The following is an 18,549-nucleotide window of genomic DNA, read 5'->3' on the forward strand; positions in this document are numbered from 1 at the left end:
ACGATATTTAGAAGAATCATGATAAGACTTGGAGGATGAAGAATCTGTATGATATTTAGAAGAATCATGATAAGACTTGGAAGATGGAAAATATTTGGAAGAAGGATATTGTGATTTAATCTTGCACATGATCCTAGCAAAAGTGTCTGATTTATCCATTTTTTTAATCATTTTTGTTGCAACGTTAGCATCCATGCATCTATTGCAGTGACAACACTTTTCAAATTCAAGAAGGAGGTGGATTTCATCTGAGCTCAAATGAGGATCCCTAAAAAGATATCCAAGATCCATGGTTCTAGAAGAAGAAGAATCAAGTATGGAAGAAGAGAAAGAATGAATAAAAGAAGGTAGACTATATGATAATAGGAGGAAAAGAATCAAGAAGACATGAAGAAGAGGAATAATGGAAATGAGAGACTAGAAAGATATGGAAGATGAAGAAGAAAGAAGACCAAGAGTCATTTTGAGAAATTTGATACCATTTGAGATCATTTGAATGTTGAGCAACATGTAATAGCACTTGTAATCAACATGAAAGAAAAGGTACTAGTTGATAGGATAACCCTAAGAAATGTTGGTACCAAACTAGGATAGTAAAAGCTCTCACTTGTCCAAAATAGATGTGATAAGATAGAATTTTGCAATAGGTATAAACCAACACTGCCACAGAGGTGCTCACAACTTTGGGTGAATACCCTAGCACATATGGACCAGGAGGATGATTGACCCAAATTTTAATTAATTAAAATTGAATTTTGATGAAAGTGAATGGACAAGAGATTACTAAGACTCTCCAAGTGTAATATCAAAGGATCCAAGTGTATATCTTTCTCAATAAGGATGGTTTCTAACTTACCAACTCCAAACAAGGTCTCTTGTGAAATCAATCATTACTAATTCAAGAGGTCAAAGCACAATAACCCATGGTGCAAAAACGCTTTTAACAATGAGAAAAGTAGCCTAATCCAAATAGGACCAACCTAGGGAGACTAGAAATAATGGGATAACAAAGTTATTCGATCGTAAAGTCTCAACTCAAGAACTCAGATTTTGTTCATTTTAAATATCCAACTAGATGTATCAATAGATTCTTTATCATAAACCAAGCACACAAGATAGAAAATAGGGATTTCAAGCAAACAATCTTCAAACAATGAACAAGGGGCAAAGCAACCTTGCACATGAGCAATCAAGTGACTTAGTTTATGCTAATCCCTAGGAGAGCTAATTGTGTATGTTCTCAAAGAGTTTCACAATCATTACATACATCCCTAGAAAATAAAATTTGGTCTCTAAGGTTTTTAGTAATGGTTTGACTCTGCAACTTTTATGATTCACAGGGGTGACCTCCAATCCTGGCGCACCGAGGTTTTGACACAGTCTGAGAACTTAATCTTCAAGAGCTGCTAGGGAGATCTGACAACCCACAATGAACCATACCCATGGAGATTTTTTCCACAAGGACATTTATATAGCGATTGTTGCAACCACGGCAGAAGTGGCTATTACCGCTTGAGGTTTCGTCCGCAGTTTTCCCTGTATAGGGACTGTCTGCTATGGTTAACCCTCTCTAAAGGTGACCGACTCACAATAGTGGACCACAAGGGGACTTAGCTTTCAGATCCAAGGTTTTGACACCTTTTCACTTTTAGCCCAATCAAAGCAAGCAGATTAATCTGACACACTAACTAAGATTATCTCAAGATCTATGATATCAACCCCTAGTGATCTATCAACCTCTCCGGAGAAAGGATGCCTCAATCAACAAGTTGAAGATCCATCTATCTAAGAGATTCTCAAAGTATCCTCCCCACCTACAAGGAATTCGTCTTTGAGAGGAGTTTCACTAGGAACTCACTCCCTCAAGATCCACGAATAGTATTCATGGGGCCTAATTACTATGTGTGTATAGATGTTAATTCCCCAAAAGCAAATCTATCCAAGAATAATCAAAAAGCACAAGGTGGTACACTTAACGCTTTAACTAATGCAAGGTGAGTCCAAAGATGTGGAACACTTAACCCCTCACACAAGCCAAAATGAGTCCACAACTCAAAGATTAGTGAGTTCTAGAAAGCACAAGAGGTTTGCCAAGTGGAGCACTTAACGCTTCTATCCTGTAGACCCCTCCCCTTTAATGTGGTGCTGATCTTGCAACCACAGGGTGGAATGAGGGGCCGACGGATTCAGTGAGTCCAATAACCCAATATAGCTATCTAAATCTATCACTAATAATCAAGCTTGCTAAATAAAAATCAATGGAGATTACAACCTAGTATCAATTATGCATGTGTTTGAAAACTAAAAGCATAAGAAAAACACACAAGCTAGACACATGAGAGGTTCATTTTAAGGTTCTAAATCAAAGTGTTATTAGCCAAAGAAGAATACCTGAAGTCCTCGCAACGCGCTTAGTAGATCTTACCTATTTTTAACAACTTTAGCACTTTTTTCCAATAAAATCATAACTTGCTGCTATGCTATTCCAAAAAAATCAGAAAACACAGCAAAACCCAAAACAGTGAGCAGTTAGCAGAAAAAACTAGAAAACCACGAAAATCCCTGCAAAAAAAATACGAATAACCTAGTCAACATGATTAGACCTTTTTTTTGCTATGATTTTGAACCCAAAAATAGAAATGAAAAAAAGAGACCCCTGCTAAAAACTAAAGAGCTTTCCAAAAATGTAAGAAATTCAAAAAAAATTCTTCATTTGTGCCCTAGGGACTCAATTTTTCAAAATAGGCCAGATTCATCAAATCGAGTTTTTGATCTTTAATACGGCCTCAAAATTCAAAACACAAAGAAAGAACCCCCTTTAGAATTGAAAAAGATTTTTGAAAATGTAAATTTTTCCAAAAAATACGCTGATTTGCGATCAGAAATGGCTTTTTATGAAAAATAAAGAGAAATTCATAACTCGCGCAAATCATGTCAAAATAATCTGAAAATCAAACTGGGACATGTTGGGCACATACCCAAAGCACAAAACAAATTTCAGAACCAAATTCTAAGTGGTTTAAAAGATATGATTGAATCTTTAAACCAACTAAATTTTTTGCCTGCAAACCAATCTATATATGGGTTTGGTCTTAAAACCAAAGTGAAAAATTTACAAAAGCACTTGATTAGATCCAATATGCTGCTGTAAAAAACCAGAGATGAAAAATAAAAGCAAATGGAGCTAGAAACTTGATTCAAGCCCCACGGTGGGCGCCAAAAATGTGTGCTAAAATGTTGTCACACTTCTATGAATCATTACATGTAAAAAAAACTCAAGAATGAGCCCTCACAAATCGATCCATAGCTCTCTACTCATAGAGTGCAAGGGTTTGCAATGGAGGCCCTCAGTTTGACCTATTTCTGTGCCCATGCAAGTACACCATGAGATGAGAGATTCAAAGAGGAAAAGCAAGAATGCTAGTCTCCATGATCTTCAAATATGCATGAAAATAAGATCTAATCTATGAAATCAAAATCTAATCTATAAATGCAAGATCTAAGCTAAAAGCCCATGATGGGTGCAAGAGAGAAAAATACAAGAAAATAGAAGTTCTCTACAAAAAGCTTTTGTATTCAAACTCTTTCAAAAATTGGTCTTCAAACCTGCAGCATAACGATAGCATAATCATGGGTGTCTAACATGAGGAGAGGGCTCTCCCTTATAAAGGAAATTATGGAGGTGAGAGGCTTCTCACAACCAATGTGGGATAATAGAGCTTGATCCATGTGAGACAAAATTCCACCAATGAGAAACGAGGAGTGGTTGAGAAGAAAGTGGTGATCCATGTGAGACAAGATTCCACCAATTAGAAAAGAGGAGTGGTTGAGGAGAAAGTGGAAAGATAAATCCCACTTAGATCACATTTTTAAGTGTAGAGAAATTAAATAAAAAGAATTTATTTTATTTCCTTTTTTCATCAAAAGAGATATTTAAGTGGGATTTTTATTTAATTAAAAGGGAGCAAGTTCTTTTTAATTAAATAGAAGATATTTAATTAAATTAAAAGAGAGGTTTTTCTCTTAATTAATTAAATGTGGATGAACTGTTTGATTAAAAGAGAGGTTTTCTTTTAATTAAATGGGGATTTTATTTTATTTAATTAAAAGAGAAGATTTTCTTTTAATTAAATAAGACTTGGAATAAAATGATCAATCTTAGAAATGAAATAAATCAAATTTGATCAAGGAAATTGATTTGAATTGATTTAATAAAATATTACAACCATTGATTCAGAAAATTTGATAAATTGATAAATTGAATAATGGGGGCCCATAGTCTAGGCGACCATTTTTGGGTGCATACAGTTACTTGATCACTTCTTCACTCTTCTTGACTTTGCTCTATGTTTGAATGGCATAAAAATGAACGAAATTCAACCTTATACCTGTCAAAGACCTAGCATTAAATGTTTCATGCATACAGCTATAAAATTGACACTTGAAGGATTCAATGTCACTTGGCTCCCATTGTAATTCATTTACTCGGCCTTCACTAGACTACTGCTTCACTTGGTTTCAACTATCAGCTCAATAGCTATTAGAAACTTAGCATCCATTGGAGCTTTGCTTAGCATCTAAGAGTAACTCAATATCTTCTTCAAAAAAATTCCTGGCATCTTTCCTCATGCTGATTTCTTCTCTACAGTATTCATTTGTTCTTTGGGACTGATGTATGATATAGCTTTGCATCTCAGTCCCATACACTCTTCTTTTGCTTAGTTGGATGAAGTGTGATCACTTGACCTCTTAAGTGAAGTGATCTCTCCATTTGATGTGTTGTACTCATCTTTATTCTTCCAAGTCTTGTTCATTTTCCCTCTTATTTGTTCAACATCAACCTTCTCTTTTCCTTTTTTGACTTCTATCTTGGGTGCTTTTGACTTTGTAGGGTAGTTCCTACTAATATGACTAGTCTTCAAGCAACTAAAACATGTAGTTTGGCTTAGCCATCTATTGTAACTCCTTCTAAGATGTGTCCTTATGCAATTTTTAGGAATGAATCCATACTCCTAAAAATAGTGATAGCTATACCTGGTATTGTAATCTAGTTGTAGTGATGACCATGGTTATTTCCTCTTGCAGGTTGATTAGGTGTCCACATAGGCTTTGATCTGCATTCAAATGCTCTATGTCCATATTTTTTGCATTTGTAGTAGTGACCTTCAAATCTTCGTGTCCTCATGGTCTTGGTTCTACATTCATGTGCTTGATGTCCTTGCTTTTTGCACTTGTGACAAAAGCTTGTATTGGTAGGCTTATCATGCTAATGATTGTTCTTGCTCATACACATATTAGAGGTATGCCCCTTTTTACCATAGAAATGACAAGTAGGTTTAGTGTTCTTACGTTTGTTGCTCCTTTCTTCTGTAGTCTTAGATGATTCTCCTTGTTCAGTGCTAGTGTAACCAAGTCCTTAAGTGTCATTACTAGCCCTTGGTGATTTCAGCAATTGTTCAAAGTACTTGATAGCCTCATTGGATTTGTTGAAGCTTTTCGCTATCTCCTTCTCTCTTTTCAATTCATTTTGCAATTGTTCATTCTGCATCTTCAAGGTTGAGATATCAATTTCCTTCATGTTTAGCTCATGATGAGCATTCATCATCTGCTTAAGGTGTCTAGCTACATGTTTGAGATTCTTTCAAACTCAGTTGTCTTCTCCTCTAGTCTATTGGTAAGATTTCTCTTGTCATCTTCTATCATGGCCAAAGCATTATAGCTTGTGATTATTGTTCAAGCTTGAGTAATCTTATTTCTTTAGCTTGTGCTCTATTTTTGCTATTGCTACATCAAATTCCTTGGAATCTCCATTTAAGAACACTTGTGTAGTATCAATCTCCTTGTAATGTATGTCATTTTCAGCTATGGCTATCTCCTTCTTTATTTTTAAGGATTTTCTCAATTCTTTTCTGGCTTCTTCCACTTTGTGTAGAGCTAGGTGCACATCAATCACCTGATTATCTATGATCTTCCCAAGTTTGAAAACTTCCATCTTTAGATCTTTTGTCTAAGTTGTTAGGCTTCTCCTTGTAAGAACCTCTACTCTAATACCAATTGTTGAAATGTTCAATATGGGAAGAGTACTTCTGAGAGGGGGGGAGAATCAAAAGTACCACACTTTTAAATCTTTTCTACAATTAGAATATATAATTGAAAAGAAAATTGCATGCAAGTAAACATATAAATGAACATGAAGTTAATCACATACAATAACACAAAACACCAGATTTTGGTAATCTAGAAACCCTCTAGGAATAAGAAGGTAAAACTAGGGTGGGGACGATATCCACAAAAATCACTGCAACAATAAATGTTCAACCAATTCTGATGGTTGACCCTATGAAAGGCCTACCCTATTAAAGGCTTTACACCGTGTCAATAGTGACCTGATTAGAGGATTTACAAACACTTTACATGAAGTGTCACCCTGTTAAAGGACTTACAATAGGCTGTTAAACCCACCTAATACTATAGGATTTTCAATCACATTCTCCAAAGGTTCTCCTACCTAGCTATTAAGCTAACCTATCAAAATAGGATTTTCAACTTCTAATACAATGCTAAGAAAGTATTAGGAATCTTTGACTTGATTGTATACAATCTTCAATTTCTGATTACAGGCACTTTTTCTACTCCTTCTGACCTTGATCCTCTGAGATCTTATATCTAATCGTGTCACTTGTCCCTTGTACTATTTTGATCAACTGGATATGAAATTGTTGCTCTGTTTCTCTAAGTCTTTCCTTCTTCACACTGAATTTCACTATAGTCTCCCCATGCATTGTTCTCATCCACACATGCAAAGGGGGTTTTTGAGCTCCTTTTAAAGATTATAAAGACTTAGGGTTAGGTATGGATCTACAATCCATATTGAATCTTAAATTCTCGCTCATACCTTGCATTTTTACCATCAGTTGCATGCCTTTTCCATTTTTCTAATTGGCTACATGTTGATTGTATAGGGAATGCAAAAGATTTGATCTTATCCTTTTTCTCCTTCGAAATCCTTCCATTTCAGCTCAAAAAATGGTTTGCATCTGAGTTTGTGAGAGCACAAACTCATATGTTAATTTTGTGTTACTCGGCACATACTGAGCTACTAGTGCTCGGCACACATACTATCATGGATTTATCGACATCAACTATGACTGGGAACCTATATTTCACTCGGCACTTATATACTACTTGGCACTTGAAGTCACTTGACACTTGTTGGAATTCTGACTTGGTACACACTGTGGCTCAGCATACATAGTGTACTCAGCTTCAACGTAAAAAGTGATTAAGTGTGTTGACACTCAAATGTCAAAACTATTTAAGACTAACATTAATGATATATACAAGGGTGGAGTCCTACTTAGCACCAGTTAGAGAGTCAATTTATACATAAATAGATTTGTTTTATTAGTTTAGAAGCATATGTTTGCATAAAGAGATTTCTCACTCTCAATACAAATTAAGGAGATGATTTCTTATAAATTCAGGAATGTAATATGTATTCCAGCTCATTATTTTGATGCAATAATATATGTTATTGGTGGTCACATTTGGAGTATAGTAATTCTTTCCTAATTGTGTTATATTTTGTGAATGTATGTTCATGTAATGTAATGGAGCCAACAGTTTTATTGAAAAATCTTATAGTTACTAAATTCCCATCAATGATTGTGTCAATGGAATTAAGGAATTGTTGCTCCTATTTTCATTGGTTACCTACCATTCTTTTCAAAGGCTTAACTCACAGATGTGTTGTTTCTATAACTTATGTCTATTAGGAATTTACTTTTCAAGTCATTTTCTTAAACTTCTGGTCACCCTATCTTTTTTATTTGCTTTGCTAACCCTTGGTTAAATTAGGAATTCATATAGTTGCATTATAAGATTGCATTCAATAAAATATAGAAAATACTAAAATATATTTCATTTTGTGATTTTTCTTTTGAGATAGCAAGCAGATTCAAATCTTATCCAAAATTAGTCAGAACCAGTAAAGGCCTCCCTATGAAAAAATACATTTATCTTCAACTAAGTGGATTTTAGTAGGTCACAAGATCACCTGGAACTTTTTAGTTGATCCTAGATCAACTTTTCAAGTGAGGATTTTGAAAGTATTCTTTTTGTTTAGCATTGTGCAAAATGAAAGCCCAACAAAATCTAACTCTACAAAAATAAGAAAGGGGCATGTGTCAAATTCACCAAAAAGTTTAGACAAGAAATGGAAGCACTCAAGAAGATGTATATATCGAATGAGGTTTTCAGCATAACATCCAAATACAAAGCGAAAGAGGGGATTTTAGGCATAAACCTTAATAAAATTTAAGTTTGATTAGCAAGACCCAAGTAGGATGAAGAGATACAAATACAAAATCTAAATTAGACTAAGGAAAATACACAATCAAGTCTCTTTCACACAATTTAATTTAACCTTAAATGTGTTATATGAAAGTAAATTGATTAAATTTAATTGATTGATAAATTGATTAACTAATTTAGGGTAAATTAATGTAAATTCAAGATAAATAATTATAACCCTAATTATAAAAGAGATTAGATCTAAAATGTAAATGGATAAGAAAGAGTACAACTTACCTTGATAATGAGATGAGGACACTTTGAAGGCCTCCAAATAGTGTTTTAAAAACAACACTAATAGGATAAATACTAAACTTGAAACTAGGGAGCCAGCAGGAACAAACCCAGAAAGTGATTTGGCCCAGGAAGACGTCACCCTGTGTCAACATATATGTCACAATGATGAGTATAGGTCATCTTGGAGGTAAGAATCAGCTTAGGTTGATATAAGCCTATGATTGAAACTTATGTAGATCCCTAAATTTATGGGAAAGGGGAACTCATATCTATATTTGAAAATCTAATCCTTAACATGCAAGAGAAAAAAATAGTTTCATTTGTTGGCATAGGGATTTCCTTGTTACATCTCTAGATTAAGGAATAAACCTTGAAATTGAAATTGAAATGGTAAAGGAAATGTTATCAAGTAGTAGGACTGAATCTAATAATCAATGGTATAATTACCAATGTAGATGCAATTATATTGAATATGTAATCAAGTATGTAATGCAATAGCCTTAACTCAACACAAAGAAAGCAAAAAAAAAAAACTATGCAATTCAAAATCTCATGAATGTGAATGCTTGAGATCTTCCTCAATCAATAAATAAATTACTTGAATGGAAGAATGGAATATCACCTCCTTGAAATAAAAAAGTCCCCTACCACCTTGACAAAAGAATTTTGATGCAAGAAGGAAGGATAAACGAAAGAAGACTTGAACTTGGTGAATGCTTGAGATCTTGAATGCAATTTATGTTGTTCTTTTAGTTGTCTCATGTGTTCCTATAATTCTCTTTATGACATCCTTACATGCATGCATAATGTGAATATGAAATTTTGAAGCTCCCTTAAATACTAGTTTTCATGATCGAAAACAAAGAAACTGACTAAGGCAATGGAGATACAAACTAAGGATCCCAAGAGAGAAGGAGATAAAAAATCAATTTGGTCTCAGTTATAGGTCTACTTGGTTCAACCTATACCAAGTATAGGTTGAATTTGATCAACTTATACTAGGTATAGGTTGATTTTGGTCTACCTATACCCAAGGATATCTTAGGGTTTGTGTTTGCAAGGTCTTGGGGATTGTGCAAAAAGAATCAAGAAATGAATGATTTTCAAAGAGATGTCTCAAAAGTAACTAAAATAGCACATAAGAGGGTCATGCATTAAAATTGGTGATGACCTAGATATTTGAGAAATATTGGAAAAAGAGAAATGAGTCAAAACCACACCAAGGAGGGCTAAAATGTCTCAAGATAGTTGCTTCCATTTTAAGATGATACAAAATAAACACATAGACTTAACATATTTCACCCAATATGGGATACATCCACCAATAAAACAACCATTATACTACTTTTATTATTTATAAAATAAAAAATTACAATATAATGATTTCACATTACACTGCCACTTGTTTATAGACCTTTTAGGTCATTCACCAAAGTTGATTAACTAATTAACCCTATAAATTTCTTGATGAGTTAACCTAGAAAAATTTTCAATGATTTAACCAAAAATGCTTGATGAGTTAACCTAAGCCTTGGACCTATCTCATACCCTAATAAGAAGACATAGTGAATGTACAATACTTACCTAATCAGCTCCCATAGCCCAAATGAAATGTCCATGATGCATGCACTCATCTATGAATTTATATATGTAAAGGTTGTTATTAGAGCATTAAGAAATACCACCATCCATTTTTAAGGCTCAAATCTATCACTCACTAACACAAAAATTTGAATTCTTCCTTTCAAATCCTATTTGTAGGTCTTTATTTATTCTTTTGGACTCTTCTTCACACATTCTACATATTTTCTTCACCAATCTCTAGCTCTCTAGATAGATTTTTTATATTTGGTAACTCTCATCTCATATCATGCCTAATATCAATTGTTATTTCCTTTACCTCATGGATATCTTCTTTTTTATGGTGAAGGAGAGTTCTCAAGACTTTAAATTGTGTCTTCAATGATATTTTATGTTATTTTTCTATTTTGATTTTATATTATCATTATTTTTTTATCTTCATATACAATTTTCTAAAAAAAATTACATTGTGTCTAATCAGCTGCTATGTTTATTTGGAAATATCAAAACAATCATCTAACTAAGGCAAGTATCCAAAGAAACACCCAATATTTTCCATCATTTTCATGTTTTTAGGTTCATGGGTGTACAAGAATTTGGTTGGAATATTTATCCACTCATAATCAGAGTAAGAATATTTCTTTATCAACTTATTTTTCATTATGAAATATTTCTTCATCAACTTATTTTTTCATTATGAAATCGTTCACTTTATTATTCTATTAGTATTTTACATTTATGTTGTCATTTTATTTAGTTTTAGTTAGTTTCATTAGATTTTGTTTCATCCTCCATACTCAAAATGTATGTGACATGCACACATTACATTACTTTTTTGTACCTCCATTATCATTCTAGACTAATGTGTGTATTGTACATGGTGAATTAGTAGAGCTCAATGACATGTCCTTATGGTGTGCTCTTTCAATTTTTATAGTTAAAATATTATTTCAGATTGGTAGTTAGTAATTATTCCATTTTTTTTGTATTTAGCATCTTAATCAATCTAATAGTCTTAATATCATTTACTTCATTCACGATTTGTATCTTATCTCATCAACTTATATTTATTACATGTTGTGTCTTGATCATCTAGCTCACTATAACACTAGTAGAAGTGAGGCGGTGTAAGGATAGGTTCATCCTTCAAGACTTTAATTGTTCATGAGGGTAGAATGCCTTTTTCATCTCCAAACAGATGGATGAAGATTCAAGAAGGGTATAAAGTTAGTACAAAAAGTAAAGAATAATTAACATAAGATATACTAATATTATCACTACAAAAATATATCACCATTTTCCTAAAGAGGAATTGGCCCAACCTAGAAGACTAATAATAGTAAAAATCAAGCAACATGAAAAAACTAACCAAAATTCAATAAACTATGCAAAGATGTAATAATTAGAAAATAAACTAGTAACATAAAAATTGCATAATTTAGAATTTCTGAACTATTGTTTCATTCACTTTGGTGTCTTCTTTTCAAGAATAACTTTTGATAAGCTAATTACTTAACATATTCTTCACTATTTTTATTTTATTTTTAAATGATAGTATATTATTCTTAACTAATTTTGTGTGTGACTAGAAATATATAGAATAATGAAAATATGGTAGCTTAAAAGTGATTGAAGAACCCATCTCTATTCTTTTATAGTGTAAAATACACATCCTCATGTTTTTTCAACTTTGTAAAAATTTCCGTATCTTTCAACTTCTTATAAATATTTTTTAGCCTTCAATTTAAGCATCCAACCTTCATCCTAATTTGGAATCTTTCCTCTCAGTTAGATAATCACTTTCAAAAAATCATCAAGTCGTCTATACAACCATGTGGGATTACTCAAGTAACCTATCTTCATATGAGACAATACCTTATGATATTTAGAAACAACTGATTTATTTAGTTTTAGTCATTTTTCCACCATATCCACTTATGATATTATTTCTTTTAGTCCTAATAATCATCTTTCCCTGACCAATTCTCATAAACTCTTGAGACAAAACTCTCTTTAATGTTTCAATTTCATTTTATTTTTCCAAATTCTTACAAGAAATTTGTATTCCCTTTTTAAATCATCTTTTGATAAATATATTATCATTAATTTCATCCTTCAACATACCAAATTTATGATTTTGTAGGAATTATAACCTTTTCAATTTTCATAGAAGCTTTAAATATTCTACTTTTGTACCTATTTTCTAATTGTTCTAGAACTCTAACATCCCTACTACATCTACTATCTATGAGGTACATCTAAATTTTGTAGAGAATGAGATATAGGTGATGTATTAGTATCGTAGTCCACAAGGAGTATTTCATTGCCCAAAAAAAATCTAGTTTTTATATCAATTTAGTTAATTTTTGGCATTTTGTAGATTGAATAGATTTATTTTTCAAAATTATTATGGGTGTTTTTACTATATTTGTAACCAATAATTCCTATTATGGGCAAAGAATGTAAAATTATGTTACTTAGCTATCTACTTCTTTATTAGCTAGTTCTTTGCCACAAATCTCTTCACATATAGTTTATTTAGGGACAATTTTACTTTACTCCACGTTGAGTTTTTTTAAAGTATCTTGAGTAGTAAGTTGTATATATAATCACCCATTAAATTCATATGAACATCAGCATTTATTATATTCTTTTTATTCTCTTGAGTTTAATATAATTTATGTAGCTCATATCTTATTTATGTTTTCTCTTTCCCTACTTCACTTGTATTATTGAGAAATCTTGCATGGTAGTAAAGTAATTATGAATTATGGGTTAGGATTTTTTAAAATCTAAGAGTTTAAGGTTTTTTTTGAAGTATAGGAGTATGTACTTATCTTTCATATGCAAACAATTTAGAAAAATAAAAAATTGAAAAAGGTGCAAAGAGAATTGCAATTTCTAGGGGTATTTATTTTATCTTGGTGATTTTAATTCTTCCAAATATTCTTCAAAATAGTTTGACATTGTCATTACATATAGAGAAACTAAAAATGTCAAGTTTGGCTTTGATTTCATCTAATTTTGAGATCAATTGATATGGTTACAACTTGAAGGTTTCAAGAACATATCTAGTGTAACATTTTGCAGGTTTCTTTAAGGCCAAAAGGACTTGACTAGTGACTCCAAAAAGACCAAAACCTCCCATTTTCCTAGAAATTGTGTCCATGTTTGGACACTATAACCTCTAGAAAAAAATAAAACATAGAGGCATCTTTACATTTATGACATCATTTTTTGGTGTACTCTTTTTATTTCCTACCTCAAATGGTTGTCTCATATCCATACTATACCTTGAAACCTTATCTTTTTTTCCATATTTATTAACACTTTTTTTGACTTATATAGGTACTAAATATTTTTTCTTCAAAATGGCTATTGTAGGCTTTGTTTTCCCTCTTCTAGCCAACATTATATATTTTCCCTCTTTTGGGTTAAAAAGAGGCCAATTATCCCTCAAAAATCACACGAAAGGTTGAAAGGTCATTTTTACTATTTACAAATGCATTTTTTATTGTTTAAAATGTATATGTATTGAATTGGGCCATTTTATTGGAATTTTCTTTACCAATAAGTTTTTTCAATGGCTCAAAACTAAGTTTTTTCGTTTTGTCAAAATTGTATATTTTTTCATTCTCCACTTAATGGCCCTAATTTTAATTGCAAATGTACTAATTTAAAAGTGCCAATTTATTTATTTTTAAGTTTGTTAATTTTTTTCCTAGGGGGAGGAGGTCTTTAATTGAGTAAAATGGGGGGTCTCTTGGTGTAATTATATTTGTTCATATCTTTGTATTCATACTCTTTCTTTTTTCCTTTCAAAAATAGATAATCCTGAATTTCTATTAATAACAACATAAAACTATAACACTTGATAACAAAATGAATGGACCTTCTTAATGAAACAAGGTTATACACCATATATTGAACAAAAGATAAGTAAACCCACATATGATAAGAATAAAATACTCTATATGATTAAACAAATAAAATATGTAGGTTGTCTCAAGACTTTAGTATCACTTGATATAACATTTCAAATTGATGGTTGTGAAAATTTACATGATACATCAGACAATCTTAGTATGAGATAACCGATGAATTTATGAGATAACAACATGATAAGATCAACTCATGGCACTTAATCCTAATCCTTCAAAAAGACAAAGGACTTTGTAATAAAAAAAATTTAAAAATAGAGAATAATGTAAAGCATGCACCATAGAGAAAAAAATACATTCAACTTGTCTCTAGTACAATTGATTACCTTGGATGTAGATATGTTGCTTTTGTTTCTAGTTTATACATATATATTGATATGGGTGTTTCTTATACCATGTCTTTATTTGATTCATTTACTTAATTATTGATGCATGAACAAGTTAAAATCCTTTTCATGGAGATCCTAAAGCCATCTCAATCTCAAGCTTTGTTGACTAGTTGGTCAAAGGGATAGAAAGAGTCAAAGAAACATGACAAGAAATAGAAGTCATACAAATATTAGGCATAGTCACTATTTTCCCCAAAAGTAGACACTAACTCCTCTTCATAGGGGAAAACATCTAAGAAATATAAGCCTTCTTGTGCATATTATAAGAATATTTTACATGAAGAACATAATTATTGTTGGAAATCTGATTGAAAAGATCATTGTGAGAAGAAGATTGAAGATCAAAGAGGAAGATTGTTGTTAATAGAATGTTTTCAATCATTGTTTTGTCATTGATGTCAAACCTGCTACTTGTAGGAATAACATTTGCTTACAAGATCCAAGTATTATCTCTTAGTTGATTGATGAAGATGATTTGATCAACAAGATGTAACAAGAGTACCTAAGGAAAAGGTTGAGATATGATGTTGTAATGAAGTACAAGGATCAGCTAAGACAATGGTTAAATTATGTGCTGATAATATACTCAGAGATATAGAAGTTGGTCACACTTAGAAGCATTGGAGGAAGAAGTTGTATGAAGGTTGACTGCAAAACTTAAAACTAAGTTTATTAGTGGGTGCTAAGAAAGCTATTTGAAGCCAAGCAAATTCTTAGTTGGAGCTGAGCAATAGAAAATTCTAGTGTGTGTTGAGTGATCTTCAGGTGCCAAGAAAAGTATCATGTGTCAAGCATCAAAAAATCTTAGTTGGTGTCAAGCAAACTTCAAGTGTCGAGCATCAGGAAAAACATAGATGATGCCAAGAAACATACTATGTATCGAGCACTATTATTTCAATAGTATCGAGCTGCTGCATTATTTTCAATGACAAAGATTCACCAAATCTGAGCTGACAAAGTTGTTGTCTTGAATTTTTTGAACTAGTTGGAAGATAAGGATGATGAGTTGGTGGCACAAAATTCTATTTAAACCATTTTTGGACGAATTCATAAGGATTATTCAAGAAGTTTCTAGAGGAAACAAAATATAGGTTAGATACAATGAATCCTACCTAATTCATATGAATTAAAATTAAAGGAAGGAAGAATTGAGCGGGAAAGGAACTCCAAGACTTCTATTTAAGGAGTCATAGACCAAGAAGCAAATGTTGCTGATGTTGTTGTTGCTAAAGAGAAAATTGCTAAGTGGTTAGAACGGTATCAAGGAAAAAGCATCTAGGAGAAGGAAGAGCACAGAGGCTCTACTTCTACAAGTGGTCAAGAAGAGATGATTGCACTAGAACACTAAGCATGGAGACTCAAGGAGACTAATATTGAAGGGAGGGAAAGCTATCAAGAGTTCCAAAGATATGAGCTAAGAAGTGATCTGAGATCTACAAGTTAAGTTGTATGTTGTAATCAGGTCATAATCCCTAATTGTTACTCTCTAGCAATTGTATCAATTAGGATAGAGGGGAAATCCTATGGACTTAGGTTGGCCTAATAGCCATTTGTAAATCCTTTAATAGGGTGGCATTCCAAATGAATGTTCTAAAGTCCTCTTACCAAACCCACTTCTAATAGGATGGTTAAATCCTCTAACAAGGTCACATTTAACAGTTGTTCTAAGCCTTTGATAGGGTAGGCCTTTCATAGGGCATCACTTCAGAAGAGTGAGAATTGAGTAGCATGTTACTGGTGATTTTTCCCAAATTGGATTTCCACCTAAATCACTGTGTTATGTGTTGATTTCTTATGTGTTATGCTTGCATGTTGATTTATAGTAACTTGCTAATTAGAAAAGTTAAAGCTTGGATGAATGAATGGTTGAATGGGCTCACTACACTTAGTGAAAAAGTTTGAATAGGACATTTGGACCTTGAATAATTGATTCACACACCCCCCCTCCCCCCCTCCTCAGTTATTCTAAAGAATTTCTAACAATTGGTATTAGAGCCTCTACTAATTTAGTTTCAAGGTACTAGAAGCAGGAAGATCAAGATGTCCAAGAGAGAAGTTCCCAAGCTCGACAAAGATAACTTTGTTGCATGCTAGAGTCTAATGAAATTACACCTTGGACCAATAGGTGACTATGCACAAACCTCAAATAGAACAGAACATGTAAATCCATCTAGACCTCTTACTACAAATGATTTGAGCAAAAGGAAGGAGCACAATCAAGCAATGCTGGAGATTGCCTCTGCACTAAACTATGCAGAATATGATGACATCGAAAATTGTGACACTGCGTTCAAGATGTGGAAAGCCTTATCAGATATCTATGGAGGAGATTAGAATGTACAAAGAGCAAAGAGAGAAACCCTCAGAGGAAAGTTTGATGATATGAAAATGGAGGAAAGAGAAAATGTTGTTGAATATGCTACTAGAATAAAAGAAGTGGTAAGTGCAATAAGAAGTCTAGGTGGCCAATTGGAAGAAGAATCTATCATCAGCAAATACTTAAGAACTCTACTCCCTATCTATTCTATTAGAGTTTTATCCATCCAAGAGCTAAGGTGTGTACAAGGAAATACACTAACCTTTGAAGGAATAGTGGGAAGACTTACTATATTTGAATTGTCCAACTTTGATAACTACAGACCTAAGAACTTTGAATCTACTTTCAAGGCCAAGATGACAATAAAGGATACTAAGGAGGACACATCAAGCAAGAAGAGAAGAAAGGGAAAGCATGTATCTAGTGATAGTAGCATAGATGAGGAAGATGTGGAATAGTTAGAAGCATTTTTGGCTAGGAGATTCCATAGAGGAAAAGGTAAATTCAAAGGTAAGCTCCCTATCATATGTTTCAATTGAAATGAAGTAGGTCATATTGCTACAAGGTGAACACAAAAGAAGAACTACAAAGAAGGAAACAAGTACAAGAACAAGAGAGAAGATGATAACAAGGACTATAAGGAAAAAGGAAAAAGATGCTACATTATTGAAGAAGATTCTGATGAGAATGATGATGAAGTAGTCTATGTGGCCGTGAAGGATGAATTAGATAAAGATGAAGATGAAGCAACAACATTGGTTACCTATGTGAACAAGAATGACAAGTGGATCATAGACAGTGGATGCTCACATCACATGACAGGAGATAAAAATAATTTCATTACCTTTACTCAATATGATGGAAATAGTGTTAGATTTGATAATGATGCTCCATGTCAAATCAAAGGAAAAGGCTATATTAAACTTATAGAGAAAATTTCATGTGATAATGCATACTATGTTGAAGGATTGAACTACAACTTGTTGAGTGTATCATAGTTAGGCAATGTAGGTTGCAAACTATAGTTTGGAAACAAAACTGATAGGAAAAGGTGAACAAACTAGGAGTAACCTATTTTATCTAGATATGGAAGATGCAACTTGTTTTGTTGTTAGACTTGATGATGTGTGGTTATGGCATAAAAGGTTGTGTCATGTTAACTTTGATAATCTAATTAGCATCAGCAAAAAGAAGAAAGTCAGAGGGTTGCCAAAATTGAAGAAACCTAAAAAATCCAATGTGCAAACAATGTCAAGTAGGGAAGCTAACTATGTTTGGTTTCAAAATTAGAACATACACTTCCAAAGAAGTACTAGAGTTAGTTCATACAGACTTATGTGGTCCAATAAAAGTGTAAAGCTACCTAGGAGATAGATACATAATATTATTTGTACATGACTATTCAAGGATGATGACTATTATGTTTTTAAAGCAAAAAATTGATGCATTTCAAATGTTCAAGTGGTATTTGGCCAGAGTTGATAAAGAAATAGGAAAGAATCTAAAATTCCTAAGATCATATAGAGGAGGTGAGTTTACATCAAAAGAATTTGATACATTCTACAATGACAAAGGCATCAAAATACAAACATCAATGCCAAGGACTCCACCATAGAATGTTATTACTGAAAGAAGGAATACGTTAGTGATTGACTGTGTTAGAACCTTGATGATGGAGAAAAATGTTGCACTAAAGTATTGGAGAGAAGCTATAAGCACTACTATTTACACC

This window comes from Cupressus sempervirens, chromosome 5 (genome assembly GCF_028749045.1).
Source record: "Cupressus sempervirens isolate cs-2001-9-10 chromosome 5, ASM2874904v1, whole genome shotgun sequence".
NCBI lineage: Eukaryota > Viridiplantae > Streptophyta > Pinopsida > Cupressales > Cupressaceae > Cupressus > Cupressus sempervirens.